The sequence below is a fragment of the Nelumbo lutea genome, chromosome 6 (assembly GCF_056320005.1).
Source record: "Nelumbo lutea isolate HS-2025 chromosome 6, American lotus-T2T, whole genome shotgun sequence".
Lineage (NCBI taxonomy): Eukaryota > Viridiplantae > Streptophyta > Magnoliopsida > Proteales > Nelumbonaceae > Nelumbo > Nelumbo lutea.
The window spans coordinates 3,463,504-3,483,367 of NC_142689.1; the positions used below are offsets into that span (position 1 = coordinate 3,463,504).

The window sequence follows — 19,864 nt, forward strand, 5'->3', positions numbered from 1 at the left end:
CATGCAAAATATGTTGTCTTTGTTATTAACTTATGATATGAAAAATGGCATTCATCTTGTACATTAGCTGTTCATTTATGTCTACTAACGGGAGACAGAAAGGAAACATCACACAGTAATGTCCTCAAGTATCCATGGAGTATTGGACTCAGACATTTGTCCAACACAGACACATGACACATCATCCATTTAGGAACACTGTCGGTGGACATGTTAGCCCCTCTAGCAGGAATTCTTCTCAAGCATTTTTCTAATCTCCATCCTCATGTTTCTCTTTATTTATGGTAAAACTTGCTTTGTTAGATGGATGCAATCTAGGCAATCCAGAACCATCAGGCATAGGAGGGGTTTTACTTTTTAGAGATGGATCTGGGGCTATTATAGCCATCTTCGCAGGACCAATTGCAAAAGCTTCTAATTACACAAATCTGGTGATCAAAGGAAATTCTAAGACTAGTGGGTTGGCTAAATAGCCATTCCAATGAACGATGGCAGTATACATGGATCATGAGGGAATTAAGAAGCTTAGCAAGGGGATTGATCATAAGCTTGTTTTAAATCATCAGATCTAAAAGATGGTAGTGTTCTAAATCTATCTCCCCCACAACTATCATCACACTCTTGGATAAATTTATTTTCAGACCTGCTAACAGCTCAGAGCACTTTTCAAACGCAAGACCTGACACATTTCCGATGTATTATCAGCATGCTATAGAGTTGCAATGATTGGTCCTTGCCAACCTTAAAACCTTCCATTAATCCCAATTCAACACTTCCACCACCAAAACAAATAGCATGGGAGATAAAGGGTCCCTCTACCTTGAAGCCCTAGAAGCTTGAAAAAATTCTATGGATACTCCATTAATTTAAATTGAAAAAGACACTGAAAAGACACAAGCATTCAATTTCTCCATTTCTCCCCAAAACCCATCCTCACCAGTACCACTTCCAAAAATCCCCACTCCACATGGTCATAGGCCTTCTCCAATGTTAACTTTACAAACCACCCCCGCATTCAATCATAATCAGCAAACCATCCAAAATGTGTTTGCATTCCACAAATGCCATTTGTGTTTGACCTACAAACGCTTTTGTTAGTGCCGAGTATGTAGGGGTATTTCTGTCTTTGTGCTTATGTTTAGGTGCTGATCTGTAAGTTTATGTTAGATCTAATGTCCCTAACTTAAGTAGGGGCACATGTGACTTTTCCACAATATTTTAGTAATATAAAACAAATCTGGCCAAATGGGAGGGTTGACTTTTCTCTCATTCGAACCAGACCTTTTTCCTCCTTGTCTTCTCTTCTACTCTTCTCCTTTCTCTCTTCTCTCTTTTCCTTAACTGTTATCAGTCTAACAGGCAGGCCGAATTCTAATATGGTATTAGAGCTAAACTAAGCAAATCGGATCTGCCCAGAATTCTGTTTTCTGCACACCCAGTCTAGGGTTTTCTCTTGCTTTCTTCGCCATCAGTTGGAGATAAGGGAAAGGGCTGAAAAGGAGTGATCGCCCTCTTCCCTTGGAGCTTTCTATGCCTCCAGTTGTGGTGTTTGTGGTCGGTTGCTGCAGTTTCTAAGAGTCCCTCCCCTAATCGATGAAGAGAATAGGGCTGATTCGTGTGGTGCAGTGGATGCCTTGTGTAGTCTGATTTTCGGGTGATCAGGTAAGAGGTTCTATGCATTTTCTTGGTGTGAATTAAATGATAAGTCTGTTTCAAACGGTATGATGGGATTTCAGATTGTAGTGTGCTAGGGTTTGTGCAGTTTTCGGTGTGATTCGAAGGGGAAGTGTTCTTCAAACAGTGTGGTGAGGTTTCAGGTAGTCGTGAGGTAGGGTTTGTGGTGTAAAGAGTGCAGTTTACAGCAATAGTAAGTGTTGAAATCAGTGTGTAGTGTGGTCTAGTGTGCCAAATTCAGCAATACCAGAATTCAGCAATGGGAGACAACAGTGATAGCAAGACTATTGCGATGGTTCCTACTGACTACATGAATGTTTAAATGACCTCCATTAAGCTGAACGGAGAAAATTATGTACCTTGGGCTAAATCTGTAGAAGTCTTTTTTAAGGCAAAGAAGAAGGTGAAACACATAAGGGACAAAAAACCCTCCACCAATTCTCATGAGTATGATTGATTGGGAGCAAGTAGATGCACAGATTATCACATGGTTATGGAATAGTATGGAACCCAAGATTAGTGTAAATTTCATGTTTCTTGATACTGCCAAAGAAGTGTGGGACCATGCTTAGAAGCTGTAATCGGGCCAAGACAATACAACCAAAGTATACCAGTTGCATCAGGAATACTTTAATCTACAACAGGGTAATCAGAGTCTTGAGGAGTACTATGCTAGTATGAGAAACATTCGTAATGAATTGAATGTTTATCACCCCCTCACTTCCGATGTCAAAATTCAGCAACAACAAAGGGAACAACTTGATGTGACTCGATTTTTTGTGGGGCTGAAATCTAAGTATGAAGCGGTGCGGGCTCAGATACTAGGAGGGTTAGCTCTCCCTTCCATAGAAGAGGTGTTTGCTCGACTTAGGAGGACTTCCATTGGATCTACCGAGAACCCTAATGTTTCCAATAGATCAGCCTTTGCAGTATCCAGAGGCCGTGGTGTTAGAGGTGGAGCTCGGGGAGATCAGTCTGGCCGTAGTGGCGACAGTGGACCGGCATATTGCCGGAGTGGTGGTAGTGGACCTACATATAACCGTGGCGGTGGTCGTACTAGAGATCGAGATTCAAGGGGAGCCCATGGCAGAGGACATAGTTTGGGTCCGAGGAGGTGTACACACTGTGGTATGGATGGACATACCATTAATTATTGCTATGACTTGCATGGTCCACCCTCAACTTGGGCCAATCATACCGTGACTAGTGACAGTAGCTTCAGACAGGAGAGTCATTCAGCTGATCAGATACCTTCTACATCCACAGATGTTATTAGGAAGGAGATGATGATTATTCCCCATGATGAGTATGAGAGGTTTGTTCAGGCCACATCTCAGCAAAACACAGCCACTCTCGCACACTCAAGTATGGCTTGTCTGGCATCCACACCCAATCCCTGGATTATTGATTCTGGAGCCTCCGATCACATGACTGAAACTCCAGGTGCGTTTTCTTCCCTCTCATTGCCCAACATCACAATCTGTTACCCTTGCTAATGATTCCACATCTTCCATTTGTGGTGTTGGTAATGTTAACATGGACCCTATATCCTTATCCTCAGTTTTGTATGTCCCTAAATTTCCTTTTAATCTTATGTCAGTTAGTAAGTTGGCCAAGTCTCTTAATTGCTCCATTACCTTTAACCCTCTTCGTGTGTTTTTCAGGATCTCAAGACGGGGATGAAGATTGGTAGAGGGCATGAAGCTGGTGGATTGTATTATCTTGATGGTGGTGGAAGTACGTCAACATCTCTCCAATCGTCTCTTTCTCCTCTCCAGTGGCACTATCAATTTGGTCGTCCTTCACTGAAAGTTTTGAAGTCTTTGGTTCCTTCATTGAGTCATCTGTTTGTTTTGGATTGTGAGTCGTGTCAGTCAGGGAAACATCATCATGTTCCCTTTAGTCCTAGAGTTGATAACTGTATGTCGAGCCCTTTTTCTTTGGTTCATTCAAATGTTTGGGGTCCTTATAAAGTAATTTCATACAATAGATATAAATATTTTGTAATTTTTGTTGATGTTATGAAATTATAGGCTGTAAATATGTAGTATTAGCCCAATTAGGAATAGCTTGATTATAGGAATTATTCTTTCTTTGATTTTCTTCCTATTTAGTATCTACATGGCTGTATGATTTTCTTCCTTTTTTGTATCTGCAAGGCTGTATGATTTTCTTCCTTTTTAGCATCTACAAGGTTGTATATATATGTACTACTTTCTCAATAGAAAGACATCAATTTCTTCTAATTCTTGTTCTATCACATGGTATCAGAGCTGGAGACACCAATTCCAGTCTAAAACTAATTTCTGGTTTTCTTCCCTCTGCTGCCCAAGTGAGCAGCTTTGAATTCTTGACGTTGCCTAAGTGAGCAGCAGCTGCGATCTCTAGGTCACCCATTCCGAGTGACATCTGCATCTCACCGCCCCTACTAGTGGAAGCGGAATCCCAGATCGGCCTACCCACCTTCACCCATCTCTTCTTCACTTCGATCAGGAGAGGGCTTTCAAGTCTGCAACAGGTCGGAGAGTAGCACAGCAGCCTCGGTGTTACTCATGTGGTGTTTGTTTGCCCATCAGGAAAGTCTTTCTTCTCTGTTCTTTTTATACAGGTGATATTTCGGTGCTGCCAGTTGTGGTTTCTTGTTGTTTGAGTGTTGCATCTACTGCCGATTCTGTTTTATTGGCTTTGTTGGTTGTTAAAAGTTTATTTTCCTGTGTTTATGATGGCGGTTGAACAAAAGAACTTGGCTATGCCTAGTGTTATCCCCATTTTGTCTAAGATCACTGAACAAAAACTAAACCGAACTAATTATTTAGACTGGAGTAAAATTGTTCGTTTGTATTTACGGAATATCTCTAAGGACAACCATCTGACTAAGGACCCTCCTACTGATGAGACCCGCACTGAACGGCTAAGGATTGACGCTCAATTGTTTTTGCAAATCCGCAATTCTATTGAGAATGAGTACGTCGGTCATGTCTCTCACTGTGAGTTTGTAAAAGAACTAATGGAATATTTGGCTTTTCTATTCTCTGGTAAAGAAAATATTTCCCGTATTTTTTATGTTTGCAAGACATTTTATCGGGCTGAACAACAGGATCAGCCTTGTGAAGAATTGAACGCCTTGTTACCTTTCAGTACTGATATCAAAGTTCAGCAAACTCAACGTGAACAGATGGCTATTATGAGTTTTCTGGCTGGCCTTAATCCTCAATTTGATGGTGCTAAGTCATAGATTTTGTCTAATCCTGAGATTACCTCTTTAAAAGAGGTCTTTACTAGGGTCCTTCGTACAGATACTGGTTCCCATACCTCACTTGTACAACCTAGTGCACTTGTCAGTCAGAATAGTGGATCAACTGGCCGGTCTCGTTCTCAGAATAGTAGCAGAGGTGGCAGTAATAGTGGTTGGAATGCTGGAACTCAGGCCACAGGGGGAGTAGTTTGCTACTATTGTCATGAACCAGGACACACTAAAAGGACTTGCCAGAAATTGCTAAAGAAAAACCAGAAGTCTTCTGGGTCTCAGTCAGCTCATGTGTAACTACGAGTGATGCTCCTCATCCATCGTCAAATCAGACCATTACAATTTCTGCAGATGAGTATGCGAAATTTACCTAGTATCAAGAGGCATTAAAGAACTCCTCTCAGTCCATCACTGCCCTTGCTGAGTCAAGTAAAACCAATACATGTCTTCTTTCTTCTTCCTCTCAGTGGGTCATTGATTCTGGTGCAACAGATCATATGACAAGTAATCCTTGTCTCTTTTCCACTTTCCAATCACACACTTTTCCTTCTTCAGTCACCTTAGCAGATGGTTCTATTTCTTCTGTCCTTGGTTCTGGCACTATCAATCCCACACCAACATTTTCTTTGTCATCTGTATTGAGTTTACCAAAATTTTCTTTTAATTTGGTATCTGTTAGCAAACTCACTCGTACTCTTAACTGTTGTATCTCATTATTTCATGATCATTGTCTATTTTAGGATCTTATGACGAAGATGATTATTGGTAAAGGACGAGAATCAAGAGGTCTGTACATTTTGGATACCCAGGAACCTCAGACCATTGCCTGTTCCAGCACTTTATCTCCTTTTGAAGCTCATTGTCGGCTGGGGCATCCATCTTTACCTTTGTTAAAGAAGTTATCTCCTCAGTTTCATGATGTATCTTCTTTAGATTGTGAATCTTGTCAGTTTGCAAAACATCATCGTCTATTGTCTGTTTCTCGAGTTAATAAAAGGGCTAGTCATGCTTTTGAGTTAGTACATTCAAATGTTTGGGGACCTTGTCCTATTATGTCTAAGACTGGATTTCGATATTTTGTTACCTTTGTGGATGATTTTTCTCGTATGACTTGGCTTTATTTAATGAAATCTCGTTCTGATTTGCTTTCACATTTTAAAACCTTTTGTGCTGAAATAAAAATCCAGTTTGATGTGTCTGTACAAACATTGCGAAGTGATAATGCCAAAGAATATTTCTCAGATTCCTTCCAGACTTACATGACTCATAATGGAATTCTCCATCAATCATCTTGTGTTGATACTCCATCTCAAAATGGAGTGGCTGAGAGAAAAAATAGACATCTTCTTGAAACTGCCAGGGCTCTTTTATTTCAAACACATGTTCCTAAACAGTTTTGGGCTGATGCTGTTTCTACAGCGTGTTTTTTGATTAATCGCATGCCTTCCACTGTTCTAAATGATCGGATCCCTTATAAGATTCTGTTTCCTAATAAATCTGTGTTTCATGTTGAACCTCGTATCTTTGGATGTTCTTGTTTTGTTCGTGATGTTCGTCCGCAGGTTTCCAAATTGGACCCCAAGTCATTAAAATGTGTCTTCCTGGGATACTCTCGTCTCCAAAAAGGGTACAGGTGTTTTTCTACTCTCTTGAACAGGTACCTTGTGTCAGCTGATGTTACATTCCATGAACATCTTCCTTTCTTTACTGCTCCATCTACACATGTGTGTCCACAAGAGGATGATGATCTACTAATGTATCATGTCACCGGTCCAAACGCTAGTGTTATTCCAATACCCCCACCACCACCTTCTCAACCAAAACTACCTATTACTCAAGTCTATTCTCAACGACCTAATCCTCCTGTGACAAGTCCGGCACCGGTCTCTTCTTCATCATCAGATCCAATGCCCAGTGATATGGATCTACCTATTGCTCTTCGAAAAGGTAAACGTCAATGTACTTATCCAATTTCCTCTTATGTTACCTATGATCGTTTGTCCTCTACTTCTTGTTCGCTTGTTGCCTCTCTTGATTCTGTAGAGATTCCCAAAACTATTCACCAGGCTTTATCCCATCCTGGGTGGCGTGATGCCATGCTTGAGGAAATGAATGCCTTGACTGAGAATGGAACTTGGGATCTGGTCGATTTACCTACTGGTAAGAAAGCGGTTGGATGCAAGTGGGTCTTTGCAGTCAAATTTAATTTTGATGGATCAGTGGCTCACCTAAAGGCTCGCCTGGTGGCCAAAGGCTATGCACAGACATATGGAATGGACTATTCTAATACTTTCTCCCCTGTGGAAAATTTGATTTTAGTTTGATTATTTATTTGTCTGGCAGCTACATATGATTGGCCACTTTACCAACTTGATATTAAAAATGCTTTCCTGCATGGAGTTCTTCAGGAGGAGGTTTATATGGAGCAACCACCTGGGTTTGTTGCTCAGGGGGAGTCTGGGAAAGTTTGTCATCTTCAAAAAACGCTGTGTGTAGAGTCCTTGAGCTTGGTTTGGAAAATTCAGTCAAGCAGTAAAGAGGTTTGAGATGAGGAAATGCAAATCTGACCATACTGCTTTCTATAAGCAGTCCACATTTGACATCATTCTACTTGTTGTATATGTAGACGATATTGTTATCACTAGGAGTGACACGAAGGGAATCTTATCCTTGAAATCCTTCTTGCAGAGCCAGTTCAATACTAAAGATTTGGGGCACCTAAAATACTTCTTGGGGATTGAGGTGGCAAGGAGTAAAAGAGGCATTTTCCTGTCTCAGAGGAAGTATGTTTCGGACCTGTTAACAGAAACTGCGAAACTGGGAGTCAAACCATGCAGTACTCCAATGCTTCCTAACCAACAACTCACAAAGGATGGAGATGCTTTTGATGATCCTGAATGAAATAGAAGATTAGTTGGAAAGTTGAACTATCTCACAGTGACTCGTCCAGACATTGCTTACTCAGTTAGTCTTGTAAGTCAATTTATGTCCTCTCCTACAGTGCATCATTGGGCAACCTTAGAACAAATCTTGTGTTACTTGAAAGGAGCTCCTGGGCGGGGGATACTATATCGGAATCATGGTCACAATAACATTGAGTGTTTTTTTAATGCGGACTGGGCAAGTTCCAAGATTGATCGAAGGTCCACTACTGGCTATTGTGTTTTCGTTGGTGGTAATCTGGTTTCGTGGAAGAGTAAGAAGCAAAATGTGGTGTCGCGATCTAGTGCAGAATCTAAGTATAGAGCAATGGCACAAGCTTCGTGTGAGGTTATGTGGGTTTCTCAACTCTTAACTGAGGTCGATCTTAAAGTCTTAGTTCCAGCGAAACTATGGTGTGATAATCAAGTTGCGATTCATATTGCTTCGAATCCAGTTTTTCATGAACGAACTAAACATATCGAGATAGACTGTCATTTCGTTCGTGAGAAATTTCAACAAAACTTGATCTCTACAGCATATGTGAAGACTGGAGAGCAGTTAGGAGATATCTTTACAAAAGCTCTTAATGGAGCTCGGATTTCTTATATTTGTAACAAGCTGGACATGATTGACATCTATGCTCCATCTTGAGGGGGAGTGCTACGAAATTATAGGCTGTAAATATGTAATACTAGCCCAATTAGGAATAGCTTGATTATAGGAATTATTTTTTCTTTGATTTTCTTCCTATTTAATATCTACAATGCTGTATGATTTTCTTCCTCTTTTGTATTTGCAAGGCTGTATGATTTTCTTCCGTTTTAGTATCTACAAGGTTGTATATATATGTACTACTTTCTCAATAGAAACACATCAATTTCTTCTAATTCTTGTTCTATCACAATGATTATTCAAGGATGATGTGGCTCTATTTAATGAAAGAAAGGAGTGAATTGTTTACAATTTTCCAAAAAATTTATGTTGAGATTCGCAACAAATTTGGTGTTCACATTAAAATGTTTCGTTCCGATAATGGCCGTGAATATTTCTCTTCTTCATTTCAAGAATACCTAGACCAACATGGCATTATCCATCAGGTTTCATGTACCTACACCCCACAACAAAACGGGGTGGTTGAGAGAAAGAATCGTCATCTTTTGGAAACAACTCAATCCCTCATGCATCACATGAATGTTCCCAAATCTTTTTGGAGTGATGCAATGCTTACTTCTTGCTTCTTGATGGTCATTCTCCATTCACCACATTGTTTCCTACATTATCTCCGTTTCCTCTTTCTCCTCGAGTTTTTGGGTGTATTTGCTTCGTTCATAATCTAGGGCTAGGATAAGACAAGTTAGATGCACAATCTATTAAGTGCATCTTCCTTGGCTATTCCCGAACTCAGAAAGGGTATAAGTGTAATCATCCTAGCTCTCAACGTTCCATTGTTTGTGTTGATGTTATATTCTTTGAGTCTACTCCATTTTTTTGGGGTCCATTGATGTTTCTTCCTCTTCATCACCTCCTCCCCTTCCTCTTCTAGTTGTGGATTTTATTCCTCTTGTTCCAACTGTGACCAAGTCCTTGCCTCCGGTGCCACCACCTGTTGAACGCACACCCTACTATCAAGAATGCCTTCTTGCATGGTGGTCTGCTCAAGGAGGTCTATATGGAGCAACCACCGGGGTTTGTTGCTCAGGGGGAGGATGGTAAGGTGTGCCGACTACTAAAGGCCATTTATGGGCTTAAACAGTCTCCTTGAGCATGGTTTGGCAGATTTAGTGAGGTGGTAAAGAAATTTGGTATGAAACAGTGCCAAGTTGACCATTTAGTCTTCAGTTGTGACTCTCAAGCAGGGAAGATCCTATTGGTGGTGTATGTAGATGATATCGTCATTACCAGAAATGATAAAATGGGCATTGACAAGTTGAAGACTTTTCTGCAAGAACATTTTCAAACAAAGGACCTTGGTAAATTGAAGTATTTCTTGGGGATAGAAGTAGCAAGGTCTAAGCATGGTATTAACTTGTGTCAGAGGAAATTTGTTCTTCATTTGCTTGAAGAAACGGGTTTGTTAGGTGCTAAAGCAGCTGAAACACCTATGAAAACAAACACTAAACTGAGTAGTGATATGGGTGAAGTGTTTGAAGAACATGGTAGCTAGTAGGTAAACTGAACTACCTAACCATCACTCGGCTAGACATTTCATTCGCAGTTAGTGTGGTAAGTCAGTTCATACAGAAACCTCTGATTCCACATTGGTATGCGGTTCTAAGGATTGTGAGGTATTTAAAGGGGGCTCCTGGTCGTGGTTTGATATACAAAAGTGGTGGAAAACTTGAAACAGAAGGATATACTGATGCCGATTGGGCAAGTTTTGTATCTGATAGGAGATCTACCACAAGCTATTGCACTTTTCTTGGGAGTAATCTGGTGACATGGAAAAGCAAGAAGCAATGCAGAGGCAGAATATAGAGCTATGACGCATACTACTTGTGAATTAGTGTGGCTAAGGAACCTTCTACAGGAGATGGGATACACTGTTGATACTCCGATGAAGCTCTACTGTGACAATCAGGCTGCAGTTCATATTTCTCCTAATCCGGTGTTTCATGAGAGAACCAAGCACATGGAGGTTGACTGTCACTTTGTTAGAGAGAAGGTGTTGAGTGGAGTGATAGACACTGCATATGTCAACACAGGGAACCAGTGGGCAGATTTGTTTGCTAAAGGATTGAGTTAGGGTAGAGTGGACTACATATGTAACAAGCTGGGATTATATGATATATACTCTCCAGCTTGAGGGGGAGTGTTAGTGTTGAGTATGTAGGGGTATTTCTGTTTTGTGCTTATGTTTAGGTGTTGATGTGTAAGTTTATGTTAGATCTAATGTCCCTAACTTAAGTAGGGGCATATGTGACCTTTCCACAATATTTTAGTCATATAAAACAAATTTGGCCAAATGAGAGGGTTGACTTTTCTCTCATTCGAACCAGACCTTTTTCCTCCTTGTCTTCTCTTCTACTCTTCTCCTTTCTCTCTTTCTCTCTCTCTTCTCTCTTTTCCTTAACTGTTATCAGTCTAACAGGCAGGCCGAACTCTAATAACTTTGAGCACCATTCTTGGCCTTAAAGACAACACCTTAGTTATTATTTTGCAAGGACTAGAGACCAAACGGATTGGTCTAAAATCTTCCACACTACAAGCCCCTTTCCATCTTGGGAATAAGAGTAATGGAAGTAGCATTTGCACTTTTTCATTTTGACTACATTCAGCTCCCTAAACATCCCCAATACATCATCCTTGAAAATAAAGTAACATGATTTGAGTAATGCTAAATTAAATCCATCCAAACATGCACTTTATCTCCATTCATAGACTTAACCACCTCCCACACCTTTTCCTCAAAATCTCTTTCCAACCACCTCTTCATTGAGTCGTCGATCCTATAAAGTTCCATCTCCCCTAGGAAGCAAATTCTCCTTTGTGCTGCTTTAAACAACTTCTTGCAAAAACCGCAAACCTCCTCCTCAATCTCCTTTTGATCATCCACCACTCTATCTCCCACCTCCAATCTAGAAATACAATCTCTACTTCTTGCCCTAGTAGTAGTATGAAAAAAAGATGTGCTCTTATCCCCTGCTTTTAACCAAAGAGTTCTTGATTTTTGTCTCCATGACACCTATCCACAATGAACTATCCTTGCTAAGTTTGTTCTAAGATCTTCTCTTTCCCTTCTTGCCTCCTAAGATAAATTATTCTCCTCTTCCAACCTATCTAACTTCACCTTCTTCTCCAACAATTTCTTCTTTAACTGTCTTATATCCCCAAAAATTGTTTTGTTCCATACCTTGAAGTCATCTCTTAACAGTTGTAATTTTTCATCAACCTAAACCCTGCTCTTCCCTGAATTTGATAACTCTTCCATTTGCTTTCAACAACCTGTAGAAAATCTGGATAGCCTAACCATATATTTTCAAATTTGAAAGGTTTAGGGTCCTTAGCAATGAAAAAGTTAGTCAAAAATTGTGGAAGCTAGAGCTTCTTGTATCATATCCAGACACAATTCCACCCACTCCCCGTTGAACAATAATATGTCTAGTCTTCTGAGAATTGGGGAGTCTTAACCATTTGACCATGTGAATTTTGAACCCATAAGACTAGGGTCCAATAAATCATTTATTCTTATAAAATTCCCAAAAACTCCTCATTGCACCTGACATCCTTCTGTCCCCAACCCCATTCTTTTAACTTAACCTTCTAGTAAATTGAAGTCTCCCCCCAATAGCCATGGACTCACCCCAACTTCATGACATCCCTCCAAGACTCCAACTCAACCTACAATTTCTCCCTACTTTCATTTTCATTTGCACCATATACATTTGATAGCACCAACCTCTTCTTGGAATAAACCCCATAATCATTGATTGTGACAACTTCCCCTTAAAAATCCAAATCTAAAAAAAAAAAAAAAAAAAAAACTCTAGAATCTCGAATGATTAGCAAGCCACTTTCCAACCCTAGCATTCCACAAATACCATATTTCTCCCCCACCTCCGGTGCCCCAATATAGCTCCACAACTACCCTCCTACCTCCGTTATATCCTTCTCCACCTTTGTTGCAATTACAATATCTTCTAGAACCTTCTCTTCTTGACTCCCCAACTCCACTATCTCTACTGAAGATGTTTCCTTTGTCTAATGTGACTTGCTTGAGCATAAACAAGACAACAGCCTCTAACTAACCAAGGTCTCCATCACCTCCTCATTCTAGGGCTAGACCACTTGATTCGCAGCTTGAATATTTTTCCTCACCACCTTCTCTCCTTCAATGTTTGCACCCTTTGTGCCACCACCATTGCCATCATTCCCCTTCTTCACATTTGCTTCAACCCTATCTCTGTAAATGTATTTGGTAACAAACCATATGAAGCCTTTGTCCCTATGAGACCTTTCAATCGATTTAAAAGAGTAGGAATCTGCTAAATTAAAAATATATATATATGAAAGAAAGTAGTTTCTTGAAGAGAGAAGGAAGAGAGAAGGATAAGAAGAGAAGAAGAGAAGTTGAAAAGAAAAGAGAGCAATAATCTAGTCGCCCCCTTCACTTATTATTTATACTAAAATAATAGAACAGTACAAAGACAACTATGCCCTTATAGGGCGGCAAAACATAAAACAGCATATATAACACTCAAAAAACATAATAAAATTTGGACTCACATAACTACTGTGGTCCCCACCTCCTATCTAACAACTAACATAAAACATCTACTCAGAAAAACATCATAAAACTGATTAATCTTCAACACTCCCCCTCAAGTTGGAAGTAAATATCACACATTCCCAACTTGCGTAGATCATGTTCAAGCTTGTTCCTTGCCACCCTTTAGTGAGAACATCAGCCAGTTGCAACTCTGAAGAGACATAAGGCAAACAAACTTCTCTAGTTACCCTTTCTCTTATAAAGTGTCTATCAACTTCAATGTGTTTTGTCCTATCATGCTGAATTGGATTGTGGGCAATATTGATTGCAGCCTGATTGTCACAGTACAACATCATAGGTTCCTCTGCTTTCACCCTAATCTCACTCAAAAGAGATCTAACCCAAAGAAGCTCTGAGACACCATGAGCCATGGATCTATACTCAGCCTCTGCACTTGACCTTGCCACAACCGCTTGCTTCTTACTCTTCCAGGAGAAAAAGTTTCCACCTACAAAAGTACACACTCCTGATGTAGACCTCCTGCCATCTAAGCATCCTGTCCAGTCTGCATCTGTATAGGATTCTAACTTCAGATTCTCATGATTTGAGAAAAGAATGCCTCTACCAAGGTGCTTTTTCAGATATGCAAGTATTCTCTCAATAGTTTCCAAGTGTTGAACCCGAGGTGCATGCATGTACTAACTCACAACACTGACAGCATAAGAAATATATGGTCATGTCATACACAAGTACAGCAGTCGGCCCACCATTCTTTGATATCTCCCCACATCCTTTACCAATTCACCATCCACACCATTAATTCTGTGATTTGGATCAATTGGAGTGTCTATTGGTTTGGTCCCCAACTTCCTAATCTCTCGCAGTAGGTCAAGTACATACTTTCTCTGTGAAATGAACATCCCATGCTTAGATCTTGCAACTTCAATCCCTAAGAAGTATTTGAGATCATCAATCTCCTCCAGATCATTTCCTGTCACCAATATCATCCACATACACAATCAGAATTGACACCAAAGCATCTCTCCTCTTCACAAAGAGGGTGTGATCAGAATGTGTCTGTGTGTATCCAAAACGGATGAGTGCCCTTCTGAACCTATCAAACCAAGCCCTATGTGACTGTTTCAGTCCATACTGAGATTTTCTGAGTCTGCACACCTTTCCTTTACCAACATTTTCATAAAAGCCTATTGGAATGTCCATATATACCTCTTCCTGTAAGTCACTATTGAAGAAAGCATTTTTTACATCAAGCTGGAACAAGGGTCATGAATAGGTGGATGTTAGAGATAAAAGGATACGAACTGAACTCATCTTAGCTACTGGTGCAAAGGTTTCTAGATAATCAACACCATAGGTCTAAGTATACCCTTTTGCTACCAACCTTGCCTTGTACCTCTCTATCTTGCCATCAGCCTTATACTTCACTGTGAATACCCATCGACATCCGACTGTCTCCTTGTATGGAGGGAGATCAACTATTTCCCAAGCTTGGTTTTTTACCAAAGCATCCATCTCATCTTGCATGACTGTTTTCCACTCAGGTTTGGAGAGAGCCTCAGTAACATTCCTGGGTATAGATACAGAATCCAGGGAAGAAGAAAAGCACGGTAGGAGGGTGATAAGGCACTGTAGGAAAGATGGTGTGAGGTACAGTGGGCTGTACACTTTCTCTTCCCCTTACGAAGTGCAATGGGAAGATCAAGGTCAGTGGGATCAGCTGCAACAATGGTGTTAGGGACAAAAACATTATCATCAGAAAACATAACAGGCTCAGGCTCAAGAGGAATACCTGGAACTGTATCTACTGAATCTGGAGTCTCAGAATGACTGACAGAGAGTGGTGTGGGTTGAGGATGTGTGGACTCAACCATCATCTGTCAGCGCTGATATTACTGTGAGGCTGCTCGTAGTGGCTCAGGTAATGAAACTGGAGGTGCAGGTGTTGGCTGAACTAATGGTGCAGGTGGTGGTTGAACTAATGGAGGCACCACAGAAACAGAAAGAGGAACAGATTGTGAGTTCTTCTCCCCAAAACTCTCCTCCTGAGAAGAACCACTCGAGAAGAATGTGGATTCAAAAAAGGTAACATCCATAGTGACAAATCTGCTCCTCGACACTGGGTCATAACAATACCCCTTTTGGTTCTGAGCATACCCAAGAAAAACACATTTCTTGGCCTCATGATCCAATTTATTGCGATGAGGGCCAAGCATGTGAACAAAAGAAACACAACAAAAAACCCTCGGATGTATATGAAATATCTCTCCATCTGAAAAAAGAAGGAATGGCACCTTAAACCCCAAAGTCCGTGAAGGAAAACGATTAATCACATGTACGGCTATAAGAACTGCATAGGAATTGAAGAACACACCATAAGACTCCTTGCCACCTCCACAATGTGTCTTTTTTCCTCTCAACAACTTCATTCTGTTGCAGTATATATGCACAACTACTCTAATGAACTATACCATGTTCTAAGAGATACATGGTTAGGTCCTTCTCAAAGTACTCTCAGGCATTATCTAATCTAAAAGCCTTAGTTCTCACTCCAAATTGTGTGAGAACCATCTGGTGAAATTGTTGTACTAAGTTAGGAACCCCATCACGTCATCTCATCAAATATATCCAAGAATATCGTGTATAATCATCCATAAACAAGAGAAAGTAACGAAATCCTCCCATGGAAGGGATTTGATATGGCCCCCATACATCAGTGTGAACAATATTAAAAGCAAAAGTACTTCTTTTATTACTTGGTTTAAAAGACTGTCTACAATGCTTTCCTAACTGACAACTCTCACACTCCAAAGTAGATAATTGAACAGACTCAAACAACTTTGGGAAAAGACATTTCAAAGAACTAAAAGAAAGATGTCTAAAGCGATTGTGTCAAAGCATAATTTGGTTCACTGACTCTGACCCACTATTACTGCTGTTGCTAACATGATGGCCCTGATGTCTCAAAATCTCATTCAGAAGGTAGAGTCCAGTCACCTTACGACCACTCCCAATCATCTTCTTTGACTCCAGATCCTACAAAACACAATTACCAAGAAAAAAGGTCATAGAACAATTTAAAATTTTCGTCAAAGAACTAATAGACAATAGGTTGGTCTGAAGTCTAGGGACATGTAAAATAGAAAACAGAGTTATATCATTGGTCAGTCCAACTATCCCCTTCCCAGCAATGGGCACATGTGAACCATCTGTTGTAAAGACTCTATCTCTACCAGAGCACAACTAATAGGAACTGAAAATGGTAGGGGCATTAGTCATATGCTCAGATGCTCCTGAGTCTATAATCCAGGGAGGTCCCTCCTTACCTGAAGTGGATGCAAGATTTGCAGTTGCATATGAACTACCTGTATGTGCAAAGGAAGTGGTGTTGTTGACTCTTGCATTCTGTTGTCCATCTAGAAGGCTAAAGCTGGGTGAATCTTTCTTACTCATAAGTTGTCCAAACCTCTCCAATTTTGTTCTCACTGCTGCTACTGCAATGGATTCCCAATCAGTTTGGGAGAGAGGGGCTGAAGAGTCTCCTGTAGTGGCTACATTTGCATTTCCCTTCTTGTTTCTTATCCGAGCAAGCATAAGATTTGGATGAAGCTTCCAACAAGTGTCCCTAGTATGCTTAGGCTTCTTGCAATAATCACACACCAAGTCCTTATCTTCCCTTCTAGTCTCACTACTCCCCCTGTCTCCATTCGGCTTAGGTTTTGTTGTACCAACCATAGCCAATTGGTCAATCCTAGGCTGTCTCAGCATTACATTCCTCCTACTCTCCTCTCCAGAGACAAAAGCATAGGCCTGAGAGAGTGTCACACCCTCCCTAGAAAGAATATGTTGTCTAACAATGTCAAATTCAGGGTTCAGCCCTGCCAAGAACTCAAAAACCCTATTCCTCTCTACCAGTCTGTGATAAGTTGTTGCATCATTTACACTTTCCCATACCACAGTTTCTAAGTTATCTATTTCCTGCCATAGGATTTTCAGCATGGAGAAATACACAGCAAGAGGTTTTTCTCCATGTTTCATACTGATCACCTGATTTCTTAACTGATAGGCTCTGGCTTCATTTTGTTTCTGAGAGTAGGTTTCAGTCACTCCATCCCAAATCTCCTTAGCAGTATTAGCCTATAGGAAATTTTTTGCAATATGAAACATAAAATTACACAACATGTAATTCTCTTGCACCCATCGGGAAGAGTCTGTATCAGGTTTCTTTTCCTCCCCAGTGAGATACCCTAATTTTCTACGGGCACCAATAGCCATCTTAGCTAATTGTGCCCACTCCAAATAATTTGTACCATCAAGTTTTACTGTAGTAATGATCCCAAACCCAAAAATATCACTACTACCTCCAACACCCAATCCCACAATGCCGGTAGATTTCGTCTCGGTATTCCAACTCTCCATTTTACTTCAAACAGTTCAACAGTAAGAAAAAATAGATTGGAAACCTTCAAAAAATAATTTAATATCACACACATAGAAACCAACCCTTCCGGAAGAAGAAAACCCTAGCTGGAGGGAAATCTCTCTCCTCCCCACGCCTTCCAACAAAGAGAAAAGTGAATCGATCACTCCGGGAGGCCTAGAAAATTTCAGAAACCAAACCGCCCTCTTCAGAAAATCAAAAGAAAACTAACAATACCTGGGCGCCCAACAGTAGATCACCTTCCTGATGTCTAGATCCCACCAAAAACTCCAAGAACTGGGCAATCTATAGTAGATCGATCAGCCCTTTACTACTTCATGCAGTCGGTTGATCTAGGGCTGCATGAGAATGCTTCAAGAAACCCTAGTCGATGCTCTGATACCAAATAGGAATCTGTTGAATTAAAAAAATATGAAAGAAAGTAGTTTCTTGAAGGAGAAGAAGAGAAGAGAAGTTGAAAAGAAAAGTGGTCGCCCCCTTCACTTATTATTTATACTAAAATAATAGAACAGTACAAAGATAACTATGCCCTTATAGGGCGGCAAAACATAAAACAGCATATATAACACTCAAAAAACATAATAAAATTTGGACTCACATAACTATTGTGGTCCCCACCTCCAATCTAACAACTAACATAAAACATCTACTCAAAAAAACATCATAAAACTAATTAATCTTCAACAAAAAGGTCTTGCCTCGATTCCTTCCTCTCAAAGCCTCTTTTGGGTTGAACCTACATGTGGATTTCATTTGGTAGGTGTTTGGCATCGATGTCGTTACATAGGTTGTTTTCTGGGGAAACAGCACTAGTTTTGTTTGGTATCAGTGTTGTATAACCATTTTCAACATTGGTCTACATTATCCAACGCCCAAGATGATGCCACGTCATTGCACCGCTAGCAGCAACAAGGTGTTTTCTGAGAAAACATTGAATTTGGCGTTTCTTCATACCACACTTTCCCAATTTCCAAGGCATGGTCTAGAGCAACGTTTTTTTCTGGAAAAACAATGCAAAATAAGAGACCGTTTTCTGAAGCATCACTTTTTCTGATGTGGCACCGATGTGGTGCCATTTTCCCGTTTTCAGTGCCAAACACCACCTTGGTCGGCTCAAATAAGTTTTCCAAACCACCCTACCCAACTAAAACCTGCCCCACCTTGATTCATAGCCCTCAAACTTAGAGGCCCATTTTCACTTAATTTTCTTTTACTCCCCCTATCTTCCCTAGCCCCCACCCATCTGTTCATCTTCCTACCCTCTCCCCTCAGTCACATGATCCATTAGCTAACCTCATCATCTAACAACATCAATTGGACATTGACAATTATTACATGTAGGTACATTCAAGGCATAAAAGAACTTGAAATTTTCTACAATAATATTTTTCAAACTAAAGGAATAAGGACCTCGGCAAGTATATGTAAATCATCTTTCCTATAAGGTAGCATTCAAGAATGTGTCAAGTTCATTGATTTCCAAATTCAAGATACAACGCACTAAACAACTATTTCCTCTCCATATCCTGTTTCAAAAATTTGGAACAAAGATTTTACTACCAAGAAACTTAACAAGAAAATCTAATAAGAATCCATAAACATATACATGACAAGCATGCTTATATACATAGGAAAGTCTATGTACTTTGTCTTTTTCTTCTATAGTTCATACCAGCTAGACTTTGCCCCAAATACCAGCAAGACTACTTAGAACAAGCCAATGACCTCTAAATCTTCACTTTATGACCCAATGTTGTAAAAGGCATACCTCACCTGGCTTGTTGCTATCAGGGGTCTAAGTTGGATTGACCGATTTGAAGAATTTCAACCATGCCAAGCTCAATTTTGATCTTGGGCCCATCAAAATTTGACAATGTCCAACCTAACCCAATCCAAGTTGCTATTTTTGATGAATTAACCTGAATTTGAAGTTTGAATGAGTAATTTACCCATATTGTAGGTTATGGCTATGATTTTTAGAGTTTAAACAGCTTAACCTATGTGGCATCTCACGTCATCCAAGCATGCACCCCACCTTGTACCTTGCACCCAATGTTCTAGGAACATTTGACACTTTAGTTGTGCTTTTCACTTGTAAAACACCATGTCCATGTATTATCCACTAGTGATAAAAAAACTGCAACTAGAAAAACCATGTTTGTGGTGAACTATAGGTTGCTCTGAAAACCAGCAGCATATTAGAACCGTGAAACTTGATACTAATATAATATCCATGACTGTTATCCCATCATGTTTATACCCATCAACCTAGCTTTTAATTTCCTGCATAAAGTGTCTAATAAAGCACTCGTGAAGTTTCACTTTCACATCAATCATTCTTATCACAACTATGGAA

General features: G+C 40.1%; 1 protein-coding gene across 1 annotated transcript in view; it reads right to left on the reverse strand.

The window, feature by feature from the left end:
• Nucleotides 1–19,864, reverse strand: part of LOC148846874 (myosin-17-like) — a 45,502-nt gene that overhangs the window by 24,344 nt on the left and 1,294 nt on the right. The gene's annotated exons all lie outside the window — the stretch shown is intronic.